At 51.5% G+C, this 15029-nt stretch overlaps 1 protein-coding gene across 1 annotated transcript in view; it reads right to left on the bottom strand.

Moving 5' to 3' along the window:
* Positions 1 to 15029, bottom strand: part of CTBP2 (C-terminal binding protein 2) — a 147376-nt gene that overhangs the window by 90764 nt on the left and 41583 nt on the right. Inside the window, exon 2 of the mRNA XM_069101744.1 lies at positions 13148 to 13242. The gene's annotated coding sequence lies outside the window, so the exon portion shown is untranslated. The remainder of the gene's footprint in view (positions 1 to 13147; positions 13243 to 15029) is intronic.

The raw sequence follows: 15029 nt of genomic DNA, 5'->3' as shown, positions 1-15029 counted from the left end.
GGTCTGAGGGCCGCTGGCCTTGGGCCACCATGAGCCACTGGAACTGGATCCGTCTGGACAACTATCCCAACAAGAAAGTGCATCACTGCCCCCCCCCCCAGGTTCATCTGGTCCAGACCCGTATTGTCCTTGGTGTAAGGGAACTCCCACTACCCCAACTGCACCACTTATTTGTAACTTCTAATCTAGAAGTAAATGACGCGTCCAGGGTCATACACCTAGCTTGTGATGTGTCCAGGGCTGGCCTTAAACACAGATCTTAGAGGGTGAGGATTCAAATCCCATTCCCTGTGTGACCTTGGACAAGTCAGCCCCCCTTACCTTCTTGGGGTCTCTGTTTCCCTAGGTCTAAAAGGAGGAAGCCCATTTTATTGGCTGGTTCCATAATGATCATCCATGTCATGCCCCCTCCCCCATCCAGGGCAGTGCTTCCCAAAGGACGATCCCCCTAAAGGTGGGAGGGAGAAGGGGATTTTCATTTTCAAGACGTGAGTCTTAGTGGCTGTACCTGGGAACTTTTCACCTGGACAAAGGGGACCTAGGCTGGGGAAAACTGCCTTATATTTGGAAAGCTTTTGTGGACCTGCCGAGTGGGGGACCCAGGGCAAGATGTCTTTAACCCGCTGGGCCTCAAGTCCTCATTTATACAACGTGTAGGTCCCTGAGGCCTGGTGCAGCTCTAAAGGAACCACCCATGAGATACAAGGTTTGGGCTGCCAGCAGAACTGAGCAAAGACAGGCAGATTAACAGCAAGCATCTATTAAGCGCTTACTGTATGCTGGGCCCTGGAATGAGCACTGGAGACACCGATGCTTGCAGAAGGAAGGGCTGATGCTTCGATGGGGGAAGAGAACACAAGGGTCGGGGAGTCCCAACAGAGGGAGAAGGGGGACCACGGGGCAGGGTGGTTGGTCACCCCACAGTCATGGCTAGAGGGAGGAGTGCCTGGGGGTGATCTGTGACCAGCTACAGTCTAGGCCACCATATTAGTGACCAGGTTTCAGCTACACAGCTGAGTCAGGATGGGAACCAGGGGTGTGGGGGCCATCCCTGCCCCTGCGAGGCGCTCTCACACCCAGGGACAACCCCCCCTTAGAATTTGGGGCTTCCTTCAAGGCTCAGCCAAGTGCTACCTGGGGCAGAAAAGCCTCATTCTTCCCCCTCCCCCTCCCACAATCTGGTACAGACCCATCGGTCCCTCGCAAGCCCCAGGGAGGCGTCTAGGGACATGTCCACCACACCATGCAGGCACCAGAAATTTCTCAGCTTAACCTTTTGTTCAATTATCTTTTTAGTTTTAAAAATGGCTCACTTCTCAACATGGTGCGGGGGCAGACATCTCCACCCAAAGGGAGAGATGTTTGGTCTTAGCCAATGTGTGTCCAGGAGGAAAGATTCCAGAGGCTTCTGGGATCTTCCCGAGGCCACTGTGGGAGAGAAGAGGGACTGGGAAATGGGGAGGATTCCAAAAGTTAAAGGGAGGCCCCACAATGGTCTGTGACTGTGGACTTCTTTATGTGGCAGTCACAGGACTAAGAAAGAGAATGACCTTCCTGCCACATTTTCTTCTTTCCTTCCTTCATCTTTCCTGAATTCTATCCACAGACTATACTTGGACATCTACATTAAAAAAAAAAAAAAAAGAATATTCTCTAAATGCTCAGAAGTGAGAAGCCTCAGGGCACAAAAGCATTATGGGCTCAACACAAAGGGATCAGCTGTCGATGGGTGAGCCGCCATATTGAAGCCTGGATGATTAGGCTCTGAATGGCTGGGCTATCATTACCATTATTGTTATTACACCAAGTTTTCTTATTTTGAATGGCCATTTTCCTTAATGATAAACACTATTAATAACAATACTGTGGCATTCCGATCCCAGAGCAGGAGGGACGCCCATGCTCTGGCCCCATCTCCGAAGCCCTTATTCAGGGTGAGATGCACAGTCTGAATTCATTACCATGAGTTCAGACCAATCTGCATTTTCAGACTTTGCCCAAACTCACTGACCTGAATCTAACAACCATTCATGGGCGGCAGCGGCCCCTTGCACAGCCTCCCCAAGCCCTCGCTTCTGCTGGGGGTGGGGGTGGGGATCCAGACCCTCCTCTTGCCCTCTGCTGCCTATGACTGGGCCATAGAGAAAGTCGGCCAAGGCGCCCTAACATCGGCAGCCTCCCGTCACACTTAATTTTCGGCAAATTGCAGAGGCCCCTGGCAATGAGCAGCCTGGCAGAGGCCATCTTCCTATAGTGAGATGTGTGTTAGGAAACAGGTGTCACGTTACATATAACCAAGACAAACTCTGACATGGTGGGACCAGGTCAAGCCCCGGCAGGACCAAGGAGAGTCATCCCACAGTCGTCAAAATTAACAAGACCGTGCTCCTGAAACCAGTCGGTTAATTAAGCAGCAATTTGGAGAAACCCTGAGCCCTAACCCATATTAAGCAAACTCTCTCCCTCTAAAACAGAGCTTTTCAGAAGGAATCCAATGTCACGGTACATGGCATTTTAACCATTAAAAAATAACTTAGGCCAAGGAAGCAAATGATTCCACATTAGCCCCAGCAACTCCGATGCATGCCTTAGTATGGGGCCCTTTTAAGGCTAAAACAACATTTCCATTTCTTTACAAACTTCTTTGGGGTTGATTATGGTCTTACACAGAAGAAAGAAGAGTCACGTTGGGCCAGCAGTCAACAAACATAGGGCTTGACAGTTGGTACAATTTTCTAAATGATTTATGAAGTCTGGACCTAAATAATTTCATTTCCCTAGGGAGAAAAATATTCCCCAGAAAGATGGAATTGGAGAAAAGAACTGGAATGGAGTCAATGGACCTGGTTTTGGATCCTGGCTCTAAGTTCTACTGGTTTGTGCCTCTGTGACCGTAGGCAACCACCAAGTCCTGGTCCATGTCCTCAGTTTTCTTATCTGCAAAAAATAAGGGGGTTGGGTGGGATGATCTCTCAGCTTCCTTGCAGCTCCACATCTCAGTAGCCAATTGGGGGTTGTTATATATAGATGTCAGCACTCTAAAACCTCTCCTGGGCTCCCATAACTGGAATACTTAAACAGAACCTAGCACGATGAGCAAGGAAAAGAAAACTGTGGGAGAGAAGGGAGGCTTGAGAAACGTCATGAAATATCCAAAGGTCTGTCCTATGCAAGTGGGATGAGACTCCCCCAGCTTGGGCACAACAGCAGAATTAAGAAGGGGGAGCAGGTGTGGAGACTTGTCATGGGGGGGGGAGGGATGTGGAGATGGAGGCCCTTGGACTCCTAGTTACCAACATTACACGGGGAATCTTGATCAGGCACAGTTGGACTTCCAAAGGCAGTCCCTTCCAAAACTTCCAGCTCCTATGTTTTTGTGAAGATGTATCCCAAAGCAGAATGTAAATTCCTTGAGGACAGGTCTTTTTTCCTTCTCATGCCCAGTTCCTGGCACATAGTAAACATGTAATAATGATTATTAAACCAAATCATGCCTGATTTTTAAAATGCAACAGAAATTTAAATTTATAAAACAACATCCTCAGATACAGGTAGGTGTGTGTGTTCCCATTATATGGAAGAAAAAATGGAGGCATGAGGTTAGATCATTTCAGATGATAAGACTTGGCTATGAACTCAAATTCAACATTTAAAGATTAGGAAAATGTGGCCCAAGGAAGCAAAATGACTTGTTGAACCATCAGATTCGCAGCTGAAACCCCTCATTTTACTGAAAAGGAAACTGAGTCCCAGGGTGTGGAAGCAGCCTGACAGGCAGAGCGGGAATTCAAACTGAGGTGCTTCGTGTAGTGCCCTACCCACGGCCGACTACCCCTCTTTTTACCCAGCTTTCCTCTTCTCCCATCCCACACAGAGGCAGAAAGAATCCTCTGTGCCACATCCCCAGGTGTCAGCTGTGGCCCAGCCTCCTCATCCCCGTCTGTCCCCCGCCCTCCACAACACTTTAAAGCCAGAGGAACCCCCAGGTTCTTGGCTGGTTCCCATTTCATATACCACGCTTTATCTACATCTAAGGAAATTCTGTGCAGCAAAAAGGCCATCCCCAGCTGGGATCACTCACTTCAGTGGAGGCCCAGGAGCACAGGCAGGCCTTCTAAGATTTTTTCCTTCTATCTGGTTAAAAAGAGGGAGTCAAAGCAGGCCGCGACTCAAACAGGTGACGCAGCTCTCCTGTACTCCTGAGGCGGTACGTGAATGCAGGCGGGGGAGATCACAGAACAAAAATCAATGGGAATCCTCCCTCCCAGAGAAGCAGAATCATACGGGGAGTTGGAGAGGCTGTCTCCCCTGGTCCTCAGGGAGCTGAAGTCAGGCTGGGGGTGCATTCACACAACGAGATAACAGCTCAGCCCACTGGGAAGGCTTCATACACCTAGGGAAAGCCAGGTCTGGGGTCACACAAAGCCACCAGTGAATCAAGTTGGTGATGACTGGAAAGGGAAGGTGAGAAGGGGAGCCAAGTGTTCTCCAGGCCTTGAGTCACACGTGGCTGAATCGGGAGCGCAGCCCCCAGTCTATGAAAGCTCGTGAGGCAGAAATCTCAGGCCCAGCGAGCCAAATGATGAAATACATGGATTCTCTCCACACAGAAGAAAGGTGAGGCGGGGGGCCGCAGGAACAGAACGTTGCCATTCACAAGGCTTAGCTGGCTTCCTGTCAATCAGGAGCAAATAAATCGATGTGTTGTTTAAAAAAAAAAAGTTTAGTCCATAGGAGGAAAATCCCCAGCCTGGGACCAGGATGACCTGGTGGCCTCTGCGCTGTATTCCAGCACCAAACCCAAGCATCCTCTCCTACCTAGCCCAGCTGCATCTTAGATTGCAGCAACGGCAAAAAGGATTCCCAGAACAGGGGACCAGCCCGGACACTATGGTCCCACCCACCACTGCACCACAATGTCTCTGCTATTAAGACTGCCTCTATTACTTAAAACATAAAAACGGAGTCCATCTTCCAATAAGCCCGTCAATATACAGAATTTCACCTTAATACCAAATTCATCAACGAGTGCCATGATTCCCAGTCGATAAATGGCCAAACAACAATAAAATGAACGTGACTAAAGGCAATATGAAGAGATGCCCCAAAACAGGACTAATAAGAGAGTTAACATAAGAAGGAGAAACATTTCACCTCCTGCCTGGGAAGTGGGCAAAGACAATCATGACCAGCAGAAATCGGGCTGGAGACCCTGGGAGTCACGAGACCTATTCTGAAGCAGATGAACGACTGTCAGGTAGGAGGGGGCTCTAATCTGCCCAACAGGGTGAGAAGAAGCTGCAGAGGGACTAAGTCAGGCTTGACCCGGTAAGAGACCCATCCAAAAGGAGAGCGGGCTGCCTTAGGAGGTGGCAGGATCCCCCTCCCTAGTGAGGGCTGGCTAGCCCCTCGTCAGCTCCAGTGGAGAAGGGAATTCTGTACCAGAACTGCCTTCTGAGGTCCCCTGGGGGACTCGGGCACTTTGACGATCAATCCAAGTAGCTGAAAGCTCAGTTTCCCCAGTGGCAAACTGGGAAGCCAGCTGCCTGTTTTCCAGGACTATGAAATCTTGACATGACAGACCCCAGGGTCCTGAAAAGGAGAATTATGAGCCTTTCCCATATGGCAGCTCAGCTGAAACAGATACGTGGCTGTTCCACTTGGGCTTAATTTTTCAAGGAGTTCCAAGTTACACCACTGCCCCCTAAAACAATGGCCCCCTTTGAGTTGGGGCAAGGTACAGATGAGTGTAAATGAGAAGGCTCCCTCGCCACCAGGCTAGGATTACAAGGGACTGGACATGAACCAGACCCCTTCACCAGGGGCAGGCATCATCCACACATCTCTCATTTTAGGGCCCACTCCAAGCCGGGGCTGACTGACAGCGCATGTTGACACTGGGTCCCACCAGACCCCGGGATAGACCCAAAGGGCCATGTTCTGCCCTGTCTGATGAGGAAATGGCGCAACAGCCCTGAGGCAAGCCCCAGAAATCCCCCCACCCTGCACACTTATGACGCTTCACATGTTAGCACATTTTTCCAAATGTTACATCTTTTGCCGTTTATAATTAATTTTAACAGCTTCCGCAACCCAGCCCACAGGTTGCTGTGTTTCCTTTAAACAGTGCACCACTGAGAAATTGATTTGTTGGGCCTGCATGCCCATAGAAATCAGGCTATGAAATATGTATAAATGTCATTTCTTGGGCTGCTTCTTGGGCTAAGAAAAGGAAAAACCGTTCCGTTTGATCTCCCCAAGCAAAAGTCCAAATCCTGCAACGTCCTTAGGTCTTGTCGGTCTGTAGATGACTTAATGAGCTCAGGACAATCCTGAGCCGGGCAGAAAACTCCAGCTCCTCGGGGCTGGTCCTAATTGTCAGGCACCTTGTATGAGATGGAGAGCGGGCTCCAGAGTTTCCTCAGTCGCCTGAGATGAATGCACGGTTTTTCTGGCACAAGGTGACATTTACAAAGTTCAGACACAAAGAGATACAACAAATGTTTAAATTGGTGCTGGAGAAAGTCTGCCTTCCATTAATGAAACAAAACAGAAATGAAAACAAACCCTGGGGCACATCACTTTCTCCCAGAGCTGACTTTCCTGACCTTTGTTAAGGACTCGCTTTTCTAGAGACACTGTATCAGTTTTCTACTTAAAGGAGGATTAATATTCCAGCGCAGACACAGGAATGCCACAGACAGACACGTTTGCAACACCCAACAACATTAAGTATTCCACTCGCACCATGCACTTTGTAACAATGACAACATTTTAGAGGCAGTCGGGTGCAATCAGTCTCATCTGGCTTGGCTGCACCAGGCAGATGGGGCACACCTGGGCTCGAAGGAAGGAAACCTTCCTGATGCTCAGAGCTACCCCTAAGTGAAATGGGCCGCTATGGGAGGCTGTGCGTGGGCTCTCCCTCGCTGCAGCTCTGCAAACAAAGGCTCCCCGACCGTTCTGAGGAATGTAGCAGAGGGTTTTTATTTTTATTCAGGCATGGGAAGCCTCTGAGGTCTGTTTAACGCCTGAGAAAACCTAGAGGGAAGGACATGATGTGAGAACTCCTTGTTCAAAAGTGAAAGGGCAGTGTTTGAGTGCACAGTGTTAGGTCAATCAGTTAATCAACATTTATGAAGCACCTACTGTCTACCAGGCACCATGTTAAGGGCCAGGCATAGTCTCTGGAGTAACAGAGGTACAGGACTGTGTATTATGTATACATATATGGAATGTTCTTCAAGCCCCTGTCACTGATGCAGATGAAAGCTGCCCAAATTAACTGCATCTCTACGGGGCTCTAAAGGTCTGCAAAGTGCTCACGGTCCAAGTATTAATCACCTCACAACAACACTGGGCAGCGGGCATTATGATGACCCCCATTTTACAGATGAGGAAACCAAGACAAGCAGAGGTAAAGGCACTTGCCCAGGGCGACACTGCTTCTGAACTCACAGCAAGGCCTGCATCTCCAGGATCCCTTCCAGATGCTAGGGTTGCACGGAGATGTCAGGATCAGAGAGCTAAGCTAAGGACTCCAAGGCCACACGGGCGTAAGGCCAGGACCGGACCCGATCAAAGGACCCTGGGTTGAGCTGGCTGCCAAGACGTGTCTATGCAGCCCCAAATGTGGGGCGTCCTCACACCATCCAGAGCGCCCAAGCACCGGGCAGAAACATCCTGTGGGGGGAGCTCCATGCACATAACAAAACTGAGCTTCAGGGAGCTTAAGTGACTCCCAAATAACTAAGTCTAGGGGTGAAATTTGAACGCAGGTCCACGCCACAGCCTCTCCCCAAACCAGAATATCAGAAATCGTGCTCTAGGCAAGTCATGGCACTGCTGCCTCCCTCAGTTTCCTCATCTGTAAAATGTGTATAATCGTAACATCTGCTGCCCAAAAGTCTTCGTTTAGTTTTAAGCCATCATAACTTAAAATCTGTACTAAGACGTTGAGGACACCCCATTTTGGAGGCTCTCTGCTCCCACTCCCATTTTACAGATGGGGAAACTGAGGATCAACAAAGTTAATACCCAGCCACTATGCATCAGAGGCAGGATTTGAACCCAGGTTCCCCGCTCTGAGTCTCGAACTCTCTCCCCTACAGTGCACCACACTTCACTTCTCTGATGTCCACTGTAGAGGGTCTCATGGAATTTGTCAGAGAACAACCCCACAAAAGCTGCTTCACCTCTGCTTGCCTCAAGTCCCTCATCTCTAAAAAGGGGATAACAGCACTGACCTCACGGGGCTGTTGTGAAGACCATATAAGTATAAAGTACTTTGCACACAGTAGGGCCGGGCACACAGTAGGCACTGCATATATGCCAGCGTTATTATGGCAACACAAACCAAGGGCCAAGGGGATATCATGAACACCCCTGAAGGGCACAGCCAACCTCTCCCGAGGCCCCCATTCTGCTACTGCGATCGGCCAAAATAACAGGGTTCAGGATTTCCTCCGTCTGCACCCACAGACATAATCCCCCTGCTATCTGCAGAGTTGGGTGGGTTTTTGGCGCCATTATCTTTCTTGCACAAGAAAAGGCTGGGCCCTTTCTTCCCAGACCCACTTGTTTGGGGGCACGGAACAAAGCAGGCCTCATTTTTCCTTGGCACCTTTGTTCAAATTACAAGATAATTGGCTGCTGCTGCCACAAATATTAATGCCTGATAAGGAAGCGGGAAGGGAAGGAAGCCAAGGATACAGAAGCCGGCCCCTTCCCCTGCAGCTCAGTCAGCTGGAGGAAGAGCTGCCCAATTCTCCTTTTTTATCAGCAATGACTAGAAGCCAAGTGGGTACCAACTGAAACCAGCCCCGGCTCTGCGGTCAGAACCTGGGTTCAAATCCCTAGCTCGACCTTTGGCCAAGTCCCTGAAGCCCTGCCCCAGCCTCAGTCTCCCAATCCATAAAGTGGGAGAGCGAATAAGGATGGACACGGGCCCCTGATCTGACTGAATGATGCCCTCCTAGCCCCCATGGCCAGCACACAGTAGGCACTTTATCAACGTCTGCTTGCTTGACTGAGAGACAGCTGCTAATGTCGGCTCCCTGAGAGTGAGAACCATGGGTTGGTCTTTGCCCCCTCAGTGCCTAAGGGGCGGGGTACCACAGGAGCTGGTTTGGAGCTTGTGCCCCCAGCAGTAAAGGCACAGACTGGTGCTGGCAGAGGGAGTTTTATCATCTACACAATTCCTATAGAAGGACCTCAGCCGTCCAAGCTCCATCCCTATGGCCAGAGCTGAGCAGACGGCAGGCACTCTCTAAAGGCTTAGCGAAAGCCTAGACGGACGCCTGACCAATGAAGAAAGCCCAAGAACAATCTAGCCGATGAATCCATTCACAAAGACAGCTGAGGATCCATGGTAGGGGCCTACAGGAGCAGAAGGCTGAATACACTGCCAGATGAGTCTGGCCTTAGGTTGTGCTTCTTTTGTAGGAGGAGAAAATACTATCAAGAAATGAAGATACTGTTTTTTAAAAATCTCAACTAAACTTAAAAACAAAGAACTAAAACATAAATGGTTTGTTGCAGTAGTTTAAGATTTTGAAGTCCTCCATTCATTAAGATCACTCACTACTGGGTAGTGGGTTTGGAATGTTTGACTCTGAGGTATCAGAGCTGGGCTGCCTCAGTTTCCCTGGAGGAAAGTGTCTGAACAGAGCCCAGAGGAACATTTGTCAAGGACATTGTAGATGAGATCCCTGGTCGGGCAGGGTCCACCAGACAGCGCCTCTCCAAGTGGACGTTCTGTGACTTGGTTTCTTTCCAGGCAGACTCACAAAACAAAAACCCAACACGCCACATCAAGTCAGATGGGAACCTTATGATTTAAACAGGAAGCAGGTAATTAAAATGCCAGGCAAAAAGCATAGCACAGAACTAACACACATATAACACAGGACAAAGAACCAGGGCGCTTCTGAGCAGCCGCGGGACCGAGATCAGTACCACGCAATCTCTTTGCTGAAACAGGGGGGGGGCTAGAAATCATGGATGCCAAGAGAGAGATGGATGGACGGATGGACAGATGACAGATAGATAGATGCTCCCATAGAGGGAGGGCCTAAATAAGGAAGTACCCTAGAGTTTTCTTTGTCAATCCTGTCTTATCCTGACCACAGATTTCACCAGTAAGGATGAAGCCTCCTTCCAAAGATTCCTGGGGATGACTAATCTGTAACCCGAAGATTGCCTGGCCACCTGCCCTGGGTCACAGAGCATGCTAGGCCATGTCGCTCTGCTCATCCCATGTAGCAAGCCTGCCATGCACACTGCTGTGTCCTCCAGTCACACCAAGACTACCCCTAGCAAGCATGCTGGCAGCGTCAGTGTCCACAGGCAGGGCCCATTCTGAGGGGAGACGTTTCCCTGAAGAGAGCTGAAGAGCCCCCCTTTTCGGACCCAGGGCTATGCCATAGGTGGCTGAGGTTAGGGGAAGCCTGCCCAGCCTCGAATGAGGAGAAAGGCCGAGGGTGCAGATCTGAGGAAGGAGAATCAATCAGTGCATGTTCTCAGCAAAGCCCCTGGAAGAACTGCACGGCCCCGATGGGAGCCTGTGGAAGTGGACGAGGTTTCAGTACAAACTCCAGCGGGTTCTACAGACCGAGCACAGCCAGGTCCTGACTGGTTCACAATAATGAATCCCATGTGTCCACCGTTCTCGTGGGGACGCTGGGGACAGAGCGAGCATGTGGACACAGAGGAGTACATGTTACGAACAAAGAAAGTGGGAGAAGCCGGTGGGGGGTGGGGGTGAGGCCTCCAGTCATGAAACACTGCCTGACCACCCCCCTCCCCAGAAAAGCCAATCATCCCCCCCCTGCCCACACTAGCCTAACGTGAAGCCATGTGTTCACAGAGTGGCAGGAGCTAGCACTTGGAGACTGGCCACAGAGGCCATTCCGTCCAGTCTGTCTCCCTCCTTCCACAGGGTGACCCCGGCAGCTGATGTCCAACTGATGTCCAACGTCGCCCAGGCAGAAAGCATCACTGGTCCACACAATCCCACAAGCCCTCCCAGGCAGCTGAGGTGGGAAGGTCTCTCTGGATGGATGGACAAGGGCCCTCCGCTAACGCATCGTGGCTGCAGCCGCATGTTCAATGCCGGCTCTCTGCTCTGGCTGCTGATGTATGAAGGAGCTCCAGTTCTGACCACCTGGGAGCTCTAAAGCATCCGTTCCCCTGCCCTTGTGCAGGGTAACTCAGTGCCCTGGGGATGAACAGGGGGCCAGCCTGATGAGGCTCAGAAGCAGCTGGACGGTACCAGTACAGACCTCCTGACTCCCAGGTCCTTTCCCCCCACTAGCCCAGGCTCCTTGGGCTGGCTTTGAAACTGGCATTTACACAGAACTGTAAAGGGCCGCCTGCCACTGCCCTGACTGCATTGTCACCTCTGGTGTACAAACAGGGCTGGCAGCCTGCTAACTCAACAGAGAATCAGCGTCACCATTGTCACCACCTTCCTCTCTTCTGTTCCTGTGTTATTGTTACAGTTTCCCCCTAATACAGGCGGCTGTGGCGGAGTGGAACATAGCGCCCTCCCCAGGCCCTCCCGCCTCACCTCCACCTTTGTGCCCCCCCCATCTCCCCAACGCGGGCAGCAACCCTCCCTAGACATCTGTAGGCTGGAGGACACAAGAACCGTCCTTCTCAGATGGGGGGGGGAGGGGTTTAGAGCAGCAGCATCCAACGCAGATGGGGGGGGGTCAGACAGAGACAGGGAGAGGAGGGGGTGTTGTATATGCCGTCATGATGTACATATGTACATGCATACACTGGCTTTTCTCTTCCCTTGAATTAAGTAAGGGGCTAAGCAGATCACTGAAGGAGAAAACTGGATTCTTTTTCTCTAAATTAAATGCTTACAACCCAGGGGAAAACTCCACACTCTTCCCCCCCATTCAGTTCTGGGCTAGCGGCTGCATGGACTGGCACCTGAGACCAGGGAGAGTGAGAAGGGCCTCCCCACAGAGCCAAACTGCTGGGTGAACACGGACAAAAGTCACACGACGGCAGAGAAGAGCGGGCCGCAATCTGCATCAGGGAAGGGACTGGCCACAAGGATGAGGGCACACGGGTCCGTTGGCATGCTGGAGTATGATAAATGGCCACTTCATTGGGCCACCACCACAAATCAGAAAGCCACCTTCTACACTCAATTCAGGAAGTGGGAGGGAGTCTGCTCCCAAAGCTGCAGTGATGAAGTGGGGCCAGAGCCGCAAGGCCTGCGAGGAGAAAGCCTCCCTAGCACTGACCATGTGGCCAGGATGTCTCAGGCCTGCCTGGAGAAAGGGGGGTGTTTTTCTTAAAATTCATTTTTCCCAAGAACATCGCTCCGACTGAGGGCCATTAGAAATAATACAATTTCAGCCACAGATGATTTTCCCCCTAATGCGCTTCCATTCTTTCTAATTATTACTGTGATAGAAGTAATAATGTGACTCCCATTTTGACTCATTTCCTATTTGGATAATTCCCATTGCCTCATCTCCTGAGCCTCCACAAAATCCCTCTGCGTGAACCTGTGAATTAATTACGGCCCCAGTCCTGAGAAACCTCTGGTTCTTCTCAGCTTTGTCTGCCTGAGCCACGGCCCTCCTCTTCCAGGTGGGGACCCCTGCTTCCTGCCTCCCACCCCCAGCAAGTCTAGCTGACTGATCACCCTGTGCCCATGAAGTAAGGGGAGGCCCACTCTTCTCTTCCCGACATAACACTCCTTTTGCCATGGCCTGCAGATCAGGCCATGGAGGACTCCCTGGGGGTATTTCTGGTTGGATCTTTTGCCCGGGGCCCAGTGGGATGAAGGTCAATGGCTTGAGTGTGAAGGGGCTAGCTTGGGGGGGGGGGGGGGTCAGTGTGAACCACAGCAGGAGGGGCTGGGTGGGTGACCCGAAATTCTGCTGTTCCTTCCGCTACGCTCCATTGGGAGTCTCCATGTCAGCCATGTGGCCATGCCTTGAACACAGCATGCCCATGAACCCATGCCCACCTGGCCAGCCCCAACCATCTCCTACAGACCCTGCACACATTTCTGGCAATGCCCTCCATGACCTTGCAAGACAAGCAATGATGCCCTGCTACACATTGAAGCTGTTCTCACAGAGATCTGGGTAAAACCCACACAGGGGCTCCAACTCACCAGGACCAAGCTGCGCATGGACCTCCGGGCTCACACGGCCAGGTGGGGCTCGTCTGCTCTGCAGGAAGCGGGCTTCATCGGCCTACGCCAACTCCCTGGAAGGACAACGTATGGTGGTCAGAGAGGCCGGAGCTGCTGTCACTCACACCTGGCCATCCCCGACTGCATGCTTCCAAGGTCTGCAGCAGCCCCAGGCTGGACAGATGATTTCATTAAAAAGGCTCTATCTGTCTCGCCTTCCTTGCACCAAAGCGCCAAATCAGATCCAACGGGGGCGCGCTAGGAGAAATGAACCCTTTCCCTCCTCTCTGACACAAGGCCTAGTGCTCAGAAACAGATGAGGGCCTGGGCCGTCCTCGGGCAGGCAGGCATCCCTTAGCATTCATTACATCTCTGAAAGCAGAGGGAGATGGCGAAGATCAATAACGTTGGGGGGAAGGGGGAACACGGCCCAGCGTTTTAAAAAATAAGGCATGATAAGGTGCAGTTCATAAGCCTCTGGTTTCTGAGGACTATTAGCATAAATGCTGACCACCGTTAATCTACTGTACCCCTGATGGATGGCTGGAGCTGTCCATTAATAGCAGGCATTTTAACTTAGTACAAAAATTGATTAGTCAGTTAAGAATTCAATCCTGATGCTCAATAAAATTGCACTTTCTTAGCAAATGCAATATGAAATGAGGTGATACATTGAACAGCCTTGCCATTCATTACGGGATGCACAGGAAAGAGGAAAGAAAGGGCGGACGCGGCATCGTAGAAGGACAGCGGATGGATCGGCGGGTCTGTTGCTGCTCATCCTTCGTGTCAATGAGCCACAGGGTGATGTCTGGACTCCCTCCCATTAGATTCAAGTGAGACAGAGCTGTACAAAGTCGTCAGCCACAAGTCCAGTGGCAGGACCAGAGTCAGGACGACTGGCGATGACCCGGGATGCCACGCACAAGCGGGGTGTCTCTGATTCCCGACCAAGCTCTAAGTGCTCTATGGCACCGGCTTCACAGCCGTTGGAAAAAACTGTGCTTGTCCACTCATTCTACCAAACGGGGCAGCCCCCCCCAACTCACCAACAGGCCTGAGGCCCCTCACCCTGGCACCGGCTTTGCCCATCTGCTAAGACGGTTTACTGGGGTGTGGCCACTGTGGACTCCTTAGAGGCACCGGTGAGAGCTGGGTGAGTCAAGTGGGCACCAAAGAAGAATGGGCAGCCCTCACCCCGAGGCACTGCTCCCCCCTGAACACCCCAAGGAGGTCTACAGGACCAGTGGTAAGCTAGTACTCCCAACATAAAAGGAAGGGAACAGAAAGGGCAAGGCCGTCTTCCCGAGCTCTGAGCGGAGGGATAGCGGACAATGCTTCCGCAACGAACAAGGCCCTCTGCATTTTGTAGGCTATCATTTTTAAAAAGTGACTCTGCAGAGTGAGAGAAACGAGAAAGCAGCACCCCTCCCTTCCTACCAAATGCCCGCTAGCCATCACCTCAGAGCTCAGGTCATCTGGGCCCTCCCAAACATTGAAGAGGCGCCTTCCCCAGCACGCCCGCAGCCTTGGCCAGGAACCTCTCCAGCGGTTGCAGCCGCTTCCCCCCAAGGAAGCCCAGCCCACTTTGGGGAACCCCTATGTCAAGCCAGATCTGCTTCCTGGAAAACTGGCACCCCTGGGTGTTCCTGGGGCTGTCTCTGCAGTTACTGGGTTACTGGGGAGCTGAACAAGCCCCTGAACAGCTCACTGAGTCTTGTCCATCTGTAAAATGAGGGGCAGCTGCCACGGGCCCTGCTGGCTCTGACACACAAGCCTGTGTCAACCCCCTCACTGACTGAGCGCCTGCAAGTGCCTTCTCTGTTCTGCACAAGCCCCCAGACACACAGCCCTGTGTCCA

This window comes from Petaurus breviceps, unplaced genomic scaffold, assembly GCF_028583685.1.
Source record: "Petaurus breviceps papuanus isolate PSGF00001 unplaced genomic scaffold, PetGlider_PUasm1.0 490, whole genome shotgun sequence".
NCBI lineage: Eukaryota > Metazoa > Chordata > Mammalia > Diprotodontia > Petauridae > Petaurus > Petaurus breviceps.
This window is presented reverse-complemented; position numbering and strand designations above follow the sequence as displayed.